Source organism: Mesoplodon bidens (genome assembly GCF_964165515.1).
Source record: "Mesoplodon bidens genome assembly, chromosome: 20".
NCBI classification, from domain to species: domain Eukaryota; kingdom Metazoa; phylum Chordata; class Mammalia; order Artiodactyla; family Ziphiidae; genus Mesoplodon; species Mesoplodon bidens.
This window is the reverse complement of record NC_138181.1, coordinates 19,285,609-19,300,829: the sequence shown is the minus strand read 5'-3', so window position 1 is coordinate 19,300,829 and position 15,221 is coordinate 19,285,609. Positions and strand designations below refer to the sequence as shown.

At 37.8% G+C, this 15,221-nt stretch overlaps 1 protein-coding gene across 1 annotated transcript in view; it reads left to right on the top strand.

The window, feature by feature from the left end:
• Positions 1-15,221, top strand: part of TNKS (tankyrase) — a 182,275-nt gene that overhangs the window by 93,568 nt on the left and 73,486 nt on the right. The gene's annotated exons all lie outside the window — the stretch shown is intronic.

Here is a 15,221-nt window from a genome sequence, read left to right as displayed (position 1 = left end):
CTGCCATGCCATGAGGAAGCACAAGCAGCCGTATGGAGAAGTTCATGTGGGGAAGAACTGAGGCCTCTAGCCAAAGACCCACCAAGCTTGGTTAAGGCTCTAGATGACTCTAACTCTCCACGTGTCCTAGACTTTTATCTTACCTGAGTGTCCAGGCCAGCCTCCCGGTGACACCAATCGTCCTAACGCCTAGCTCATACCACATAGAGCAGAAGAGCCACCCAGGTACCCTACCATTTGAGGGGTGGTTTGTTACGTAGTAATAGCTAACTGAAATACCCCTGCTATAAGAAAATGTTGAATATAACTCAATGCCTATTGTCTATTGGTCAAGAAAGTTTGCTTCATTTCTCAGGCGGATTACTGAAAATGGTTCTTTCACAGCTGCTTGGAAGAATAAGTGAAGATTTTTAAACAAATCACCAAACATATTTATTTCTTTTGATACGTTCAATTACCTTGTATTTATATCTTACAATTTAAGATTTTTTTTCCCTCAGAAAGCAAAAAATAATTTTATGCACATCTTTATGGGTCATGGTGTTGTAGGAAAAAGCAGGAAGTTGAAGCTAGAAGACCAAGTTTTAAGTTAAAATTATTACTAGCTATGTGATCATGGCAAGTTTTATTATATCTCTGAGTTCTCAGTCTTTTAGCCTAAAAAATGATGGCTTTGGGCCACATGAGCTCCAATTTACCTTTCAGCTCTAACATTTTAAGATTGTTACGTATTTTGTTACTTATTTTTCATCAGAGTAAGTGATACAGACTTGGATTATGTAAGAGTCGGTAGATAAAACACTCCTGGTATCTGGAATAAAGTTTATATACAGCCTTTTTCCCCTTTAAGAAAGTGTTAGCATTACCTGAGGGCCTATGCGTGGCTCCCTGTGGCCTTTAGTGGCCTTTATCATCCTCCTCTGTTCTTGCCACATCTTGGTAGATAAAAGGTCAGACCATTTTTTAGTGTCCAACTTTTCTGGCTCATAGTTTAGATGTTACTTGGGATTATAAGAAGGTCAAAATGCAGTAAGTGTGCATTAGGGAACTCTTCAAGTACTTTAAGTTTAATTATATATCTAATCAAATCACTTCTTTAAAGTACATCTTGCTGAACAGTGCATGTCTTAACAGTAATGCAGAAATCCCTTGGAGCAGGTTTTCTTGCCTGCTTATGTTGGGATATAGTGTATAAAATCTTTATGCATGTGTATATTCATTGTGTAACAATAAGGGCTTGAAAATGTCTTTTTTATTTTTCATTAGGGAATCACTACTACTAAAACAGTCTCTATTTTGTCAAGCATGACATCTCTACTGGTGAGGGTAATTAGTACCCATGCCAACAATGTTCTGTTTTTCTCTTTGAGAAAAGAATTTTTAGTAGAAAGGGACCTGTGTTAAAAAGCAGGTGGTAAAACTTAGGAATTTAGGGCTTCCCTGGTGGCGCAGTGGTTGAGAGTCCACTTGCCGATGCAGGGGACACGGGTTCGTGCCCCAGTCCGGGAGGATCCCACATGCCGCGGAGCGGCTGGGCCCGTGAGCCACGGCCGCTGAGCCTGCGCGTCCGGAGCCTGTGCTCCGCAACGGGAGAGGCCACAGCAGTGAGAGGCCCGCACACCGCAAAAAAAAAAAAAAAAAAACTTAGGGATTCAGTTAAGCTCAGCTTAGCCACCCTCCTCTGAACTTCGGTTTCTCCTATACTCATATCCAAAACACACAAGTTTCCTGCAGTTTTCAATATTGGACTAGTTGAGGGATAAAAAAGGAGCGAGTACTAAATCATTTTGCTGGGAATATGATTCATTATTAAAATTTGCTTTAGAAGCCAAATTACAAAAGTGATATTTCAGTATATCCTTTTAAAATTGTAAGAATCTAAGTTTAAAGTGCTTCTGACTCTCCAAGTGTACCAGACTTTATAGGGTAGGTTAGATTACAGCTGCAGCAGTAGCTTGGAAAACATCCATCTAGCAGGGTGGCAAGGGACTAGGAAATCAGGTAGAAACACAGAAGGTCACTTTATGCTATTGTTGATGTCCTAGTTCTTTAGTGAGTGGAATTGTGAGTGGTGTTATTTACATATAGTTATTTATTAATTATTACCTAATAAAGGTATTTTAAAATAGCCCTCTAATGATTACGGTTTGATTATGGTCTCTCTGGCTTAGACCGTTTCGTTAATGTCAGTTGACAGTAGATTATTCCGCAAAACGTTTTAAAATCCTTTTAGTAAAGGGTGAACCTTAGTGTGTGAAAAAGGCTTGCTTAGTTCCAAAAAGAAGTCTGATGTCAGAAACTCTTCTGGCCTAAGGAAAGGCAGCAAAAAGTGGAGAGTTCATTATGGATTTGAGAACTCTGATATTATTCAATCTGTAGCTTTGAATTGGTATTATGAGGAACAGTTGTTTGGCCATAATATGAAAACAGCATAAACCATTACTTTCTTACTTCACTGTGTACCAGCAACCTGCTGTCTCTGTTAGCTCGGGCTGCCATACCATCCTGGGTTCCTGGCTTGTGGAGGGCTGCCTGTTTGCTGAGAGAGAAAGAGAGCTCTTGGCTGTCTCTTCTTTGTAAGGGCACTAATCCCATCTCGAGGGCTTCTACCCTCATGACCTCATCTAGCCCTAATTACCTCCTGAAGGCCCTGTCTCCAAATCCCATCATGTTGGGGGTCAGGTCCTCAACATGTAAACTGGAAGGGCAGACACAAACATTCACCTGGTTATTTTTGTATGCTACATTCTTTTTCTTTTTTAAAGAAGTATAATAATTGTTCAGGAAATCTCCCCTCCCCCACCTCCAAAGCATATTCATCCATTCTCTCACTTGCTTAATTAATTTAGAATTATAAAAGGAAATTTCTTAAAGTATCAAGAATCTTAATAATATCCTTTTTTAAAAGAAGGCTATTTTCAGTGACTAATAAGAAAATGTCTTTCTCTGCTAAGAATGACATCAATAGTTAAACTTTAAAAACACTATAAATACTGTGCATAATGATTTGAAATGCATATTTGGGTAGTCAAATTAGTAAATTTGGAAATAGACTAAATACAAAATACTTCATATGTTGATTTTCCTTTTGTAAAGATGCTTTAAGTTTTCAATAGTAACATGGTAATACCCTACTCTGAATGCCATAAAAATTCCCCTAGGGCTTCCCTGGTGGCGCAGTGGTTGGGAGTCCACCTGCCGATGCAGGGGACACGGGTTCGTGCCCCGGTCCGGGAAGATCCCACATGCCGTGGAGCGGCTGGGCCCGTGAGCCATGGCCGCTGAGCCCTGCGCGTCCGGAGCCTGTGCTCCGCAACGGGAGAGGCCACAACAGTGAGAGGCCCGCGTACCGCAAAAAAAAAAAAAAAAAAAAATTCCCCTAAAGTAATCTCCTAGTGTCTGAGAGGGTTCAGTACCCATTAGAATTGGGTAAGGAGGCTTCCGCAGGGAATAGAGCTAGAGACCTCTGTTCCTGGCTGCCTTTGGCTGCTGAATTCACATGTGCAAACTCAGAAATGTCAGGACTCGATCACTGAAGGAACTTTGAGGTAACAGCATGCCTCCCAGGTCCTAGAGCTCTGAAGCACACTAAAATCAGATAACGGAATTTCTCATTCTCTAGTTTATACAGTTAAAATGACTGTCCAAGGATCTAAGGTGGAATGATTTCCCCATAAATAATCTTTAAATGACAATTGGTGGACTTGTTTCCTTGTACTTCCAGAATAAGTCATCTGTCTGTTGAACGTTAGTTAGAATCTTTGATGTTTAGATTTGAAAACCTAAGATTGTAAATATTAATTATAAAAAGGAATTCATGTGAGGTTTGAGTAGTGTGAAAACTTTTCTTTTGAAAAGTATAAGACATCAGGTTACTGTCAGACCAAGAAATTTGATTTCCATAAAGTCTGCCAGCAGTTTCTCATTAAGCAATGCAAAATTAATGTTGCGCCTTCTGAAAGTGCTAAGCATTCTTTTTTCTTTCCCATACAAACCCTATGAGAGGACGCTAGAAACTCATTTTCATGCATACATTTCAATTCTTCAGCTGATTCTGAGGCTGAAAAAGAGAAACAAATTTCTGGCTGTTGAAGAATCCCCTTGGAGTTTCCACAATGATAATGTTGAGTTAAAATTTAATTAAGTTGGCATTCAGAGCTTCACTCTCACAAAATTACCCTATGGATTACCCGCTCTTTATTGTCTGTTCATCTCCTTTCCCCTATCCTTCTCTTCCCCATACATAACACTTAAAGTAAGGCTAGTCCTTTATAGACTCACTTTAAAAAATAAATTTTTACTATATAAGGCAATTGAAGTACAGAAATTTTGTTTTATGAGATATTTCATAAATTCTACAAATTTTCAAATGCCTTAGGTTCCTTCCTAAAGATGACTACATATGTTACTTTGGAAAAGCATACTCTTTGAGACTAAAATATCAATCATTATTCTACCTCATAGAACTTTATTTGGAAGAGGACTTAAATGGCAACTAGTCCAACCTCCCAGTGCAATGTGGGAAGCTTTACTCTGATAATGCTGACAGGTTGTCATCTGGCTCTGCTTGAATGCATGTCCAGACCATATCTGGATTTAGCACCAAACTTAGGGTTTCACAATTTCAGGAGGGATACTGACCAGTCAGAGGGTGACCAGGAAGGTACTCAAGAAATTATTCTGGAAGAAGCAGTTGAATCAATTGGAGGGATTTAGTTCAAGAAAAGACCAAATGACTGTTAGGGATACATAGAAAAATCCAGCACTAGGAAAGAAGCAGATAAATTTTCTTCTCCAGTTTCAATATTCTGTTATTCCTCCATGTTCCCTGATGCTTATTATTATTATTTTATTTTATTTTATTTTTTGGCTGCGTTGGGTCTTTGTTGCTGCTCCTGGGCTTCCTCTAGTTGTGGCAAGCAGGGACTACTCTTCGTTGCGTTGCGCGGGCTTCTCATTGTGGTGGCTTCTCTTTGTTGAGGAGCACGGGCTCTAGGCGCGCAGGCTTCAGTAGTTGTGGCTTGCGAGCTCTAGAGCGCAGGTTCAGTAGTTGTGGCACACGGGCTTAGTTGCTCTGCGGCATGTGAGATCTTCCCGGACCAGGGCTTGAACCTGTGTCCTCTGCATTGGCAGGCGGATTCTTAACCACTGCGCTACCAGGGAAGTCCTGATGCTTATTATTTTAAATAACTTCTTTTGTTAAGAAGTCCTACATTTCTAGGGAACCCTCCTACACTGTTGGTGGAAATGTAAATTGGTGCAGCCACTATAGAGAACAGTATGAAGGTTTCTTAAAAAACTAAAAATAGAATTAACGTATGATCCAGTAATCCCACACCTGGGCATATATCCAGAAAAGATGAAAACTCTTAAGTCGAAAAGATACATACACCCCAATGTTCATAGCAGCACTATTTACAATAGCCAGGACATGGAAGCAACCTAAATGACCATCAACAGATGAATGGGTAAAGAAGATACATACATACATACAGTGAATATTACTCAGCCATAAAAATGGATGAAATAATGCTATTTGCAGCAACATGAATGGACCTAGAGTGAAGTAAGAGAGAGAAAGACAAATATCATGTGATACAAATTATATGTGGAATCTAAAAAATGGAATCTAAAATGAACTTAATTACAAAGCAGAAATAGACTTACAGACATAGAAAACAAACTCATGGTTACCAAAGGGGACAGGCAGGGGAGGTATAAATTAGGAATTTGGGATTAACAGTACTGTATATAAAATAGATAAACAACAAGGACCTACTGTATAGCACAGGGAACTATATTCAATATCTTGTAATAACCTATAATGGAAAAGAATCTGAAAAAGGATATATATATATATGAATCACCTTGCTGTATGCCTGAAATTAACACAACAAGGTAAATCAACTATACTTCAAATTTAAGAAAAAAAAAAAGTCCTACCTTTCTGGGGCACTCATCCAATAGTATGGTCACACTCTCAGTATTGATAGGGTTTGATCTGAGTGCTGAGTTGAGTCAAAACTACCAAAGCAATCCCTGCCTACCAAGAGTAATTCTTCCTGCCTCTCAGCCATACTGATCCATTTCTGAACATACTGTCCAGAACCTGAGTGCCCAGCCAACGGAAAGGAAGGAAGGCAGAATGAGAGTTCTGAAGTCAGACTTACCTGCATATGATCTCTGACTCTGCTATTAGCTTGCTGTATTAACCCCCCTGTTTCTCAGTTTCCTCATTTGTTATATGGAGATAATAATAGTTTCTAGTTCTGGTAGTAGTTGTGTAAAGTAAACAAGTTAATACGTAGAAAGTACACAGTAGATTTTAGCTGTTATTTCAATAAAGTACTTGGTATTTTCAAAATGTTTTTATATGTTTTATTTCACTTTAGCCAGAAAATAACACTGTGAGGAAGCCAGTACTATTGTTACCCAACTCCCTGCCATTACATTAATACGTTAAACACTGTTAGGTTGTAGGAGTAATATGTCTGTTTATGAAACTAGTCCTGATATAATCCGCTGTGATGGGACTGTATCTATTATTAGGTGTATTTAGCTCTATGCACTGTGCTTTAGAGAACTGTTGACCAAGAATCCCAGGACCAGAAAAAAAGACTCATAATGGGAAAGAAGTCATTATTATTAGAGGATCTAGTAAAGTGCATTCTGTAGAAGAGACAAGTTAAAGGAGATACAGTTTGGGGGGAAGGTGTGAATAAAGTATCTTTTTAAAATTTTCTTTCTACTTTGGTTCATCAATTTTCATTTTCCAGATAGTTTCTCTTTTAAATTATTATTATAATAGCCCAAGAGTTGAGAAACTTCAAGGAGACTGTCTATTCTTTATTATGGTACTACAAATACCTCTTCAAAAGACAGGCATCAGTGATGAGATATATTTATTTCCATGGACTCATGCCCATATTGATTCTCTAGCTTTTAATTTGGCTTGATTCTGATTTAAGTATCACTGTCTCAAAGAACTTCTTAGCTGTACCTCACAAGCAGATTAATCATGTCTCTCTTGCCTGAAAGAAATTTAATAAGCTCTGATTATGCAGTTATTATATCTTCCTGGGAGTTTTGTATTAAAGGCTGATACAGTATTTTATTTGTAGAAGGGGAACACTGATCTATCTTAACCAAATGATAAGTTTGAATGAGATATGCTTTGTTAAGATAACCAGAGCAGAGCTGGAACATTTGTAAATGTCCGTTTATAAGGTGATGGTTAAATAATTACGATGCAGCTACATAATGGAAATACTATACAAAGAATAAGATAGACCTCTATGTGCTAATATTTTAAGAGAAGAAAAGCAAATTGCAGAAGGAGCGTTGTCAGTATTGTAGAAAAAGAAAGAAAGGAGGGACAAAGACTGTCGTAGATTTGGGGAAACATAACGGCCCAATAACCAAATGTATTTTTCCTGACATCTGGCAAGTGAACTTTTAAAAGTTTTTGAGGCAGACAGGAAATTTGAATGCTGACATGGGCATTAGATGATACCAAAGATTTACCACTATTTTATTAGATGTAATAATATCGGGTTTTTTAAAGAAATTGCCCATAAATTTTAGAGGCACCTACGGAAGTATGTAGTGTCTTGAATTTGCTCCAGAATACTTCAGTGGGGAAAATAAAAGGGATAACAGAAGCCAGTGTAACAAAGTCTTAATAATAAGTGATTGTTGAATCTGGGTGATGAGTACATGAATGTTCAGGTGAACACTGAAAGATCTGAGCAGATGATAAAGTTTTATGATTCTTCTCCTAATTTGGTAAAGTAATAAGTCTTGCCTTATTCTGAATGCATGTGTGCCCTTGCAGGTGGGCACACACACACAAACACACACACTACTTTCTGACTTGGGACAGCTCCGGAAACCAAGAAACTCATTCAGCATTAAGCCTACCTAGAGTAGGGTGATCAGCTATCCCAGTTTGCCTGGGATGCGTGGGTTTCCTGAGACTAAGAATGTCTTGAGCAAACCAGGATGAATTGGTTACCCTAATCTGAAAAATTCAGGAGATTTGATCTAGGTCAAAGTGGAAATCTTAAAGAAAACCTCAATACACTACACATCATGAAGTTAGGCAGCTCTCTGATGACTTTCATCCTGGCTTCTCAGTTGTGGTTTTGTTCTTTCCTAGGGAACGCTTCAAACATCACACAGGCCTGTGTTGAAATGTGGTGTAAATCTTTCACACAAATTCAAAGTCAAATTCACCAAGCTGGATTATTCATATCCCCCGTTCTCTTTTATTAACGTAAATCAAAAGCTAACCATAACTTTCATTTCTTTTTTACTAGTATGAGGCACTGTGTTAAGCCTTCTAACGTAAAATTAAGATATGCTGTTCATTCTCAATGAGCTCACAGTGGATTAGAGGAGACAGACACATAAATATTTAACTATATGATTTCATGACAAGTGTTACAGTAAAAGATTGTGGCCAATGGTTTTAAGACCGTCTTTGGCAATCTTTTTAGTGACCACTTTTTGTTGCAAAAGTAGTGTGCAAAGACAGAATAAGAGGAAAGGAGATATTAATCTGGAGTACTGGTATTTTGGAATCTCATTTTAAAATCTTGTTTAAGGATTGCCCCAAATTTTGTACAGGCAGACCTCGTTTTACACTTTGCTTTATTGTACTTCTCAGACACTGTGTTTTTACAGATGGAAGATTTGTGGCAACTCTGCGTTGAGCAAGTTTATTGGCGCCATTTTTCCAACAGCATTTGCTCACTTCATGTTTCTGTGTCACATTTTGGTGATTCTCACAATATTTCAGACTTTTTCATTATTATATTTGTTATGGTGATCTGTGATCAGTGGTCTTTGATGTTACTACTACGACTTGCTGAAGGCTCAGATGATGGTTAGCGTTTTAATAATGTATTTTTTAACTAAGACATATACATTTTTTTAGACGTAACACTATTACACACTAACAGACTACAGCATAGTGTAAATATAACTTTTGTATGCACTGGGAAACCAAAAAATTTGTGACTCGCTTTATTGCGATATTCACTTTATTGCAGTGGTCTGGAACAAAACCCACAATATTTCTGAGGTATGCCTGTACTTTATAAAAATAGAACAATAATAATAGTCTTAAGAAATTAAGAATTTTTATAATATTTTATGTTTCTTAGATGAGAAGTGCTGTAAAGATTGGGATATTCTGTCTCTGTGTTAACTTCAAAACCTTTCTCAGTACTAACAAACTGAGGAACCTTTCCCCAGTACCCAGCACTCATTTGTGAGATAGCCATGTGTGTTTTCTGTTAAATGCTAAAATTCCCTTAGGATTGAATATGTAATAATACATTTAAATCTTGAGACATAGTTTTCATGATTTCTTTGCTCAGTAGGAAAAAAATATTTGGAAATTAAATTTTGATATTCTAGGCACATAATAATATATAGGTCTTCCAAAGGTGATGGCTGCATTGTGTATCTATAGGATTTTCTTGCTTTGATATTTAATCCTTAGGAATACTTTGTCTTCCATTGTTTGGATTTGTTAAGGAGTCATGTGTGAAATTAAATTTAACTGGGAAAATATTTTGTTACTTGTAGGCCTTTCGTTTTTTTAGCAAATTAATAATTATGGCAGTTGAGCTGTTTGGAGTGAACCAGAGTGAACGATGAGGTCAGAAAGTTGGAGGTAGTAATGAGAGATTGTCTGTGGCCTTCTAGATCATTATAAAGACTTCAGCTTTACTTAGAGTGAGATGAAGAGCCACTGGAAGATTTTGAGCTGAGGACCGGAACATCTAACATTTTAACAGGATCACTCTGCTGCTATGTTTCGTAGGCTCTCAGAGTATTATGCTGGAAGCAAGGAGGCTGTTACAACCACTCAGCTGAGAGAGGGTGGTGCTTAGACCAGGATAGTGATAGTAGATGTGGTGAGAAGTGATGGGATTCTGGAGAGACTTTGGAGATAAAGCCAACAGAAATAGTTTGATGCAGTGAGCACAGTGTGTGAGAGAAAGATGACAATCAAGAAAGACTATCAAAGTTTCTGACCTGAGTAACTAAAAGGATGGAGTTGCCATTAACAGCAATAGGAAATTCTGCAGAGTAGCTTTTGGAGGGAATACTAAGAGCTCAGTTTTGGACATGATAAGCATGCAGTGTCTCCTGTATATCTGTAAGGTGGTATCAAGTAGGACGTTAAATTATGAGAGTTTGGAGTTCAGCAAAGAAGACTGAACTGGAGATAGAATTGAGGAGTTGTCAGCATATAAATGTTGTTTAGAGCCCCAAGACTGCATGAGATCACCAAAGGAGTGAGTGTAGCTAATGAGGAAAAGAGGTCTAAGGACACAGTCCTGGAGTTCTCCAATGTCAAGAAAGTGAGGAGCAACCAGAAAAGAAGGGTGGGGTACCTAGGTGTCCTAGACACCAAGGGGAAAACATTTCAAGAAGGAAGAAGTGCTCAGCTATGTCAGATGATGCTGATAGGTAAAGTAAGGTGAGGACTGATAAATGACCATTAAGAAATCACTTCTAAGATACTTAATAAGGTGATAATAAGTAATAACCACCATTTGTTGAGCTTTTTCTATGTGATACTGTATTCGATGCTTTATATAGTTATCTATAATGCATAAAATAGCCTTATATGGTAGGAATTATAATCCTCATTTTACAGATATTAGAAACCAAGGCTCAGAGACATTAAGAAATTAGTCCAAAGCCATATACCTTGTAAATTTTGCAGAGGAGGAATGCAAACCCAAGGCAAGCCTCTGCTCACTTCCTTATATTGTGCTGCCTGCACTTCTGTTAAAGTTGCATCCACAGTTTTATAACAGGTGTCAGTTGTTCCTATTTTAACTATGCATGTATGTGTAGGATAAGTTAATGCATTATTGTATGCTGCAAATTATATCATAAAAAGCAAAGATAAATGCATATATATGTTTATTGTTTCCTATGGCCTGATTCCAAGAAGAAAACTTTGAATTATGAGATTTATTTAAGTAAGGATTCTTTTTTCTGTAAACATTTTACAACATGGAAATATTAGTAATAACATTTCTCTTACAGCAGAATAATATTAAGATGGGTTTTTTTATAGAGTTTTTATATTTGCAGTTGTTTCATACTTTATCACCCTACATGTTTTTTATTTTATTTATTCATTTATTTATTTATTTTTTTAAAGAAGATGTTGGGGGTAGGAGTTAATTAATTTATTTATTTTTGCTGTGTTGGGTCTTCGTTTCTGTGAGAGGGCTTTCTCTAGTTGCGGCAAGCGGGGGCCACTCTTCATCACGGTGCACGGGCCTCTCACTATCGCGGCCTCTCTTGTTGCGGAGCACAGGCTCCAGACGCGCAGGCTCAGTAGTTGTGGCTCACGGGCCTAGTTGCTCCGTGGCATGTGGGATCTTCCCAGACCAGGGCTCGAACCCGTGTCCCCTGCATTAGCAGGCAGATTCTCAACCACTGCGCCACCAGGGATGCCCCCTATTTTATTCTTTTTATCGCTCTACATGTTTGACTTTTAAAGTATTCCCAACAAAAAATCTGTTTTAAGAATAAATATGAGGTGTGCAAACTGACAGTGATTGCTGTCCTGCGCACAGTGATGCCTTAAATGTTTGATTCTTGTGTTTGCTAGTTTACAGCCAACACAAAATTATCAAGTAACATGTGTAAGTATTTTACAAATGGGCCTGCTTTTCTTTTTTTTCCAAACCAAAATTACACTCTGTTAATTATCCTAGCATTTAGAAAATTACTCTTATCATTGCTATGCCATTTGGTTGTTGAGGTATAAAGTTGGCACTATGTGGTAACCATTCACTAGATCACATGATTTTAATTGCTTTGCATCAGAAGATAGCATTTAGTATATAATGTTTAGTGGTAAATTTTTTTCTAGAGGAAAAACTCCTGGACTCTTAGTAGTATAAGCTTGTTCAAATCATTGTTTGTTCTCAATTTGTACTTTTTCTTTTTGCTTTATACCATTTCCTCAAATTTATTGCAGGCATTTCACAGATTTTTATGTGCCTTCCAATGATACTATTTAGTTTGCACAGTTAGCATCCACATTGGAATGACTCCTCAGAAGGTTTCATCCTGCTTGTTCTGTACTCACTCTCCCTGTGAGTTCATCGCTCCCATAGCTCAACTACCTCTACTTAGATGCTGCTACCATTTTGCTAACTGATACTGTCATTATCTCCCTCCTAGATTAGTCCTGCAGGCTTCTATTCAGGTCTTCCTGCCATCAGATTTGCCCTCCCTCTCCATGTTATTCTCTACTGAGTAACCAGAGTGATCTTTCCAAAACTCCATGCTTAGTCCCCTTACCGCTAGGGTATCGTATAGGCACTCAAACACAATAAACCCAAACCTCACATTCTCTCCCTTTGGGTTCCCTTCCCTTCCCTTCCCTTCCCTTCCCTTCCCTTCCCTTCTCTTCTATTCTTCCCTCTCTCCCTCCCTCCCTTCTTCCTTCTTTTCTTTCCTCTATCACTGACATTTCCAAACTGGAAACTGCTATATCCCTTACTACTTTATTATCAATTATCAGATTCTAGCAATTCTCCTTCCTAATAGTTTTTGACACTCACTCCTCAACTCCATTTTTTAACAACTGCTCTATTTCAGGCCTTCTATCACTATCTACCATTTCAATTACAGAGCCTTCTAATTTATTTGAGTTATATAAGTTTTAAAATTATACAAGTTAAAAATTATATTACCATTTTCAAAGCATTATAGATAATTTTTAGTCTCATAATGATTTTTTAAAATCCAGAAACTAGATACAATTTTTTGTTTTGGCCTCCTGTATAAACAATTAGTGTGTGTGTATATGTATTCATTCATTTAGGGACTTAGTTTATTTTCAAGAATAAGAAATAAATACTATTATTGACCCAACTATATACAAATAAAATTTTGTAAGAGATACTTAATATGACAAAAAGAAAATCTTTTTGTGCGTCAGCAATGAAATTGTCACCTTGGATCATTATAATATTAAATGTCAGCTATGTCCTATGAGAGCTTACTGACACATTGACCATTGATCCAAAGTAGTTACTGTCTCTTGAGGAAGCTTCCCAACTGCAGTATAAAGTCAAATTCAGCTCTGAAAGTGGGCCAAGAAGGAGTGAAAGGAACTAGATTTACCTTCCTTCCTGAAACAATTAAAAAAAAAAAACTGGATAGGGCTTCCCTGGTGGCACAGTGGTTGAGAGTCCGCCTGCCAATGCAGGGGACACGGGTTCGTGCCCCGGTCTGGGAAGATCCCACATGCCACAGAGCGGCTGGGCCCGTGAGCCGTGGCCGCTGAGCCTGTGCGTCTGGAGCCTGTGCTCCGCAACGGGAGAGGCCACAACAGTGAGAGGCCCGCGTAACGCCAAAAAAATAAAAAAAAAAAACAAACTGGATAAAATATATGAAACTGGTTTTCAGAAGTTGAACATCAGGCAGTGCATAGTAGTGATCCTTGAGTGATAGGAATCGAATAAGGTGAGTTCTGTGATTGCACCAGGTTGCTGCTTAGAAAGAATTTCCAGGCCTTGATGCAGGGAGGGAAAAATCCAGGAGGCACCCAGTGGTTTCCCTGACTTGAGAAGATGGAATTAGAAGATTGAGGAGACCAAGGTGGCAAGAGTTAGCAAGGTGGAGGACCAGGGAAGGGAGAGCTGCACAGAGAAGAGAGCTCCAGAGAGCTGCAAAGGATCCCCTTACTATCTTCAGCTGAGTACTGATTAATACAGATATGAGGAAACTACCTGAGGCTGTTAAAGGAACCACCCAAAAGGATTAGAGGTAACAATCCTAGCAACTCACAGACTTTCATCATTTCTGTTGCCATCAGCCAGAAGGGACAAACGTCATAATTCATTAGATATCATAGAGTACTCAAAAGGGTAATGCTTCAGTAGAAGGGGAAAATTAGTCCTAGACCAAAGGCTGCTCTGGTCCTGCTTACAAAGCTTAAAAGCAAGCTTTGAAAACAACCTAACATCTGTACAATTGGAGTCCCCAAAAGAGAATGGTAAGAGAGAGGGCAGAAAAAATATTTGAAGAAGTAATAGCTGAAAGTTTTCCAAATTTGATGAAAACTGTAAATAATAGATCAAAGAAGCTCAGCCAGCCCCAAGCACACACATACACCAAAAAAAGAAGGAAAAAAAAAAAACTGTACCAAGGTACATCACAAGTCAACTTTCTTAAAGTCTGTGATAAAGAGAAGTTATGAATGTATCCAGAAGAAAAATCACATGTACATAGGAATAAAGATAGCATGTAGGAAGATTTCTAGTCTGAAACAATGCAAGCCAGAAAATAGTGAAACAACATCTTTAAAATGTTAAAGGATGGGGAAAATAAGTCCTGAAAATAATTTGGTAGTCCCTAGAGGTATCATTTACAGTAACATTTGACAGGTGTCTGAAGGCAGAAACTTGGATGGGCTTGTTGTTTGATGATTCAGAAATTTTAATCATCTGTTTTTATATGGCATTTTACATTTTAAAGGTGATTATATGTGGGAGAAAACTTTTCATGCACTTTTGAAATAGCTAGGATGGGTGGTTTTATCTCCATTTTACATGTGAGGAAGCTGAGCTATGTAGGTAATATAACTTTCACAGTTCCACAAGGTCCAGGACTGTGATCATGTTTCCTGACTTCCTATTCAGGACTCTTTTCCAAACTACCTGATCTCATTATTAGCTGTGTATTGCTCAAAAATAGTTCCTAAACTTAGAGACTGTCAGAACATATAAAATGTATGGGGTGCCTTGAAAGCAGTAATAGATAGCACAGTATTAAGTAATTCTTTTGTATCCAAACATGTGAAGAAAATAAATTGAAAATCTTATTAAATCCCAAGGCCCAAAATAGAAGACATGAGACATGGTAGTACATTAAAGTATATTAGACCCAGTGTGAAAAGCCGTTACAGTATTTAAACTTTAAATAAATGAGCAGAGGTGGGAAAATGGCTGTGGTTGCAGAGAAACTTTTAATTAAAGTAATGTTATTTCTGATTTTTTTTAAAGGTGAGAAGTTTATTTTAATTATCATATTATATGTAAGCAGAGCACCTTTTAGTAACTTGGTTCAAGTTAAAATGTGGCAGAAATTAGTTGGGAAGAAACTTTATTTTCCTCCTGTATTTATACTGCATATGCAGTATATAAAATAGAAGAATTAGATACTATCTT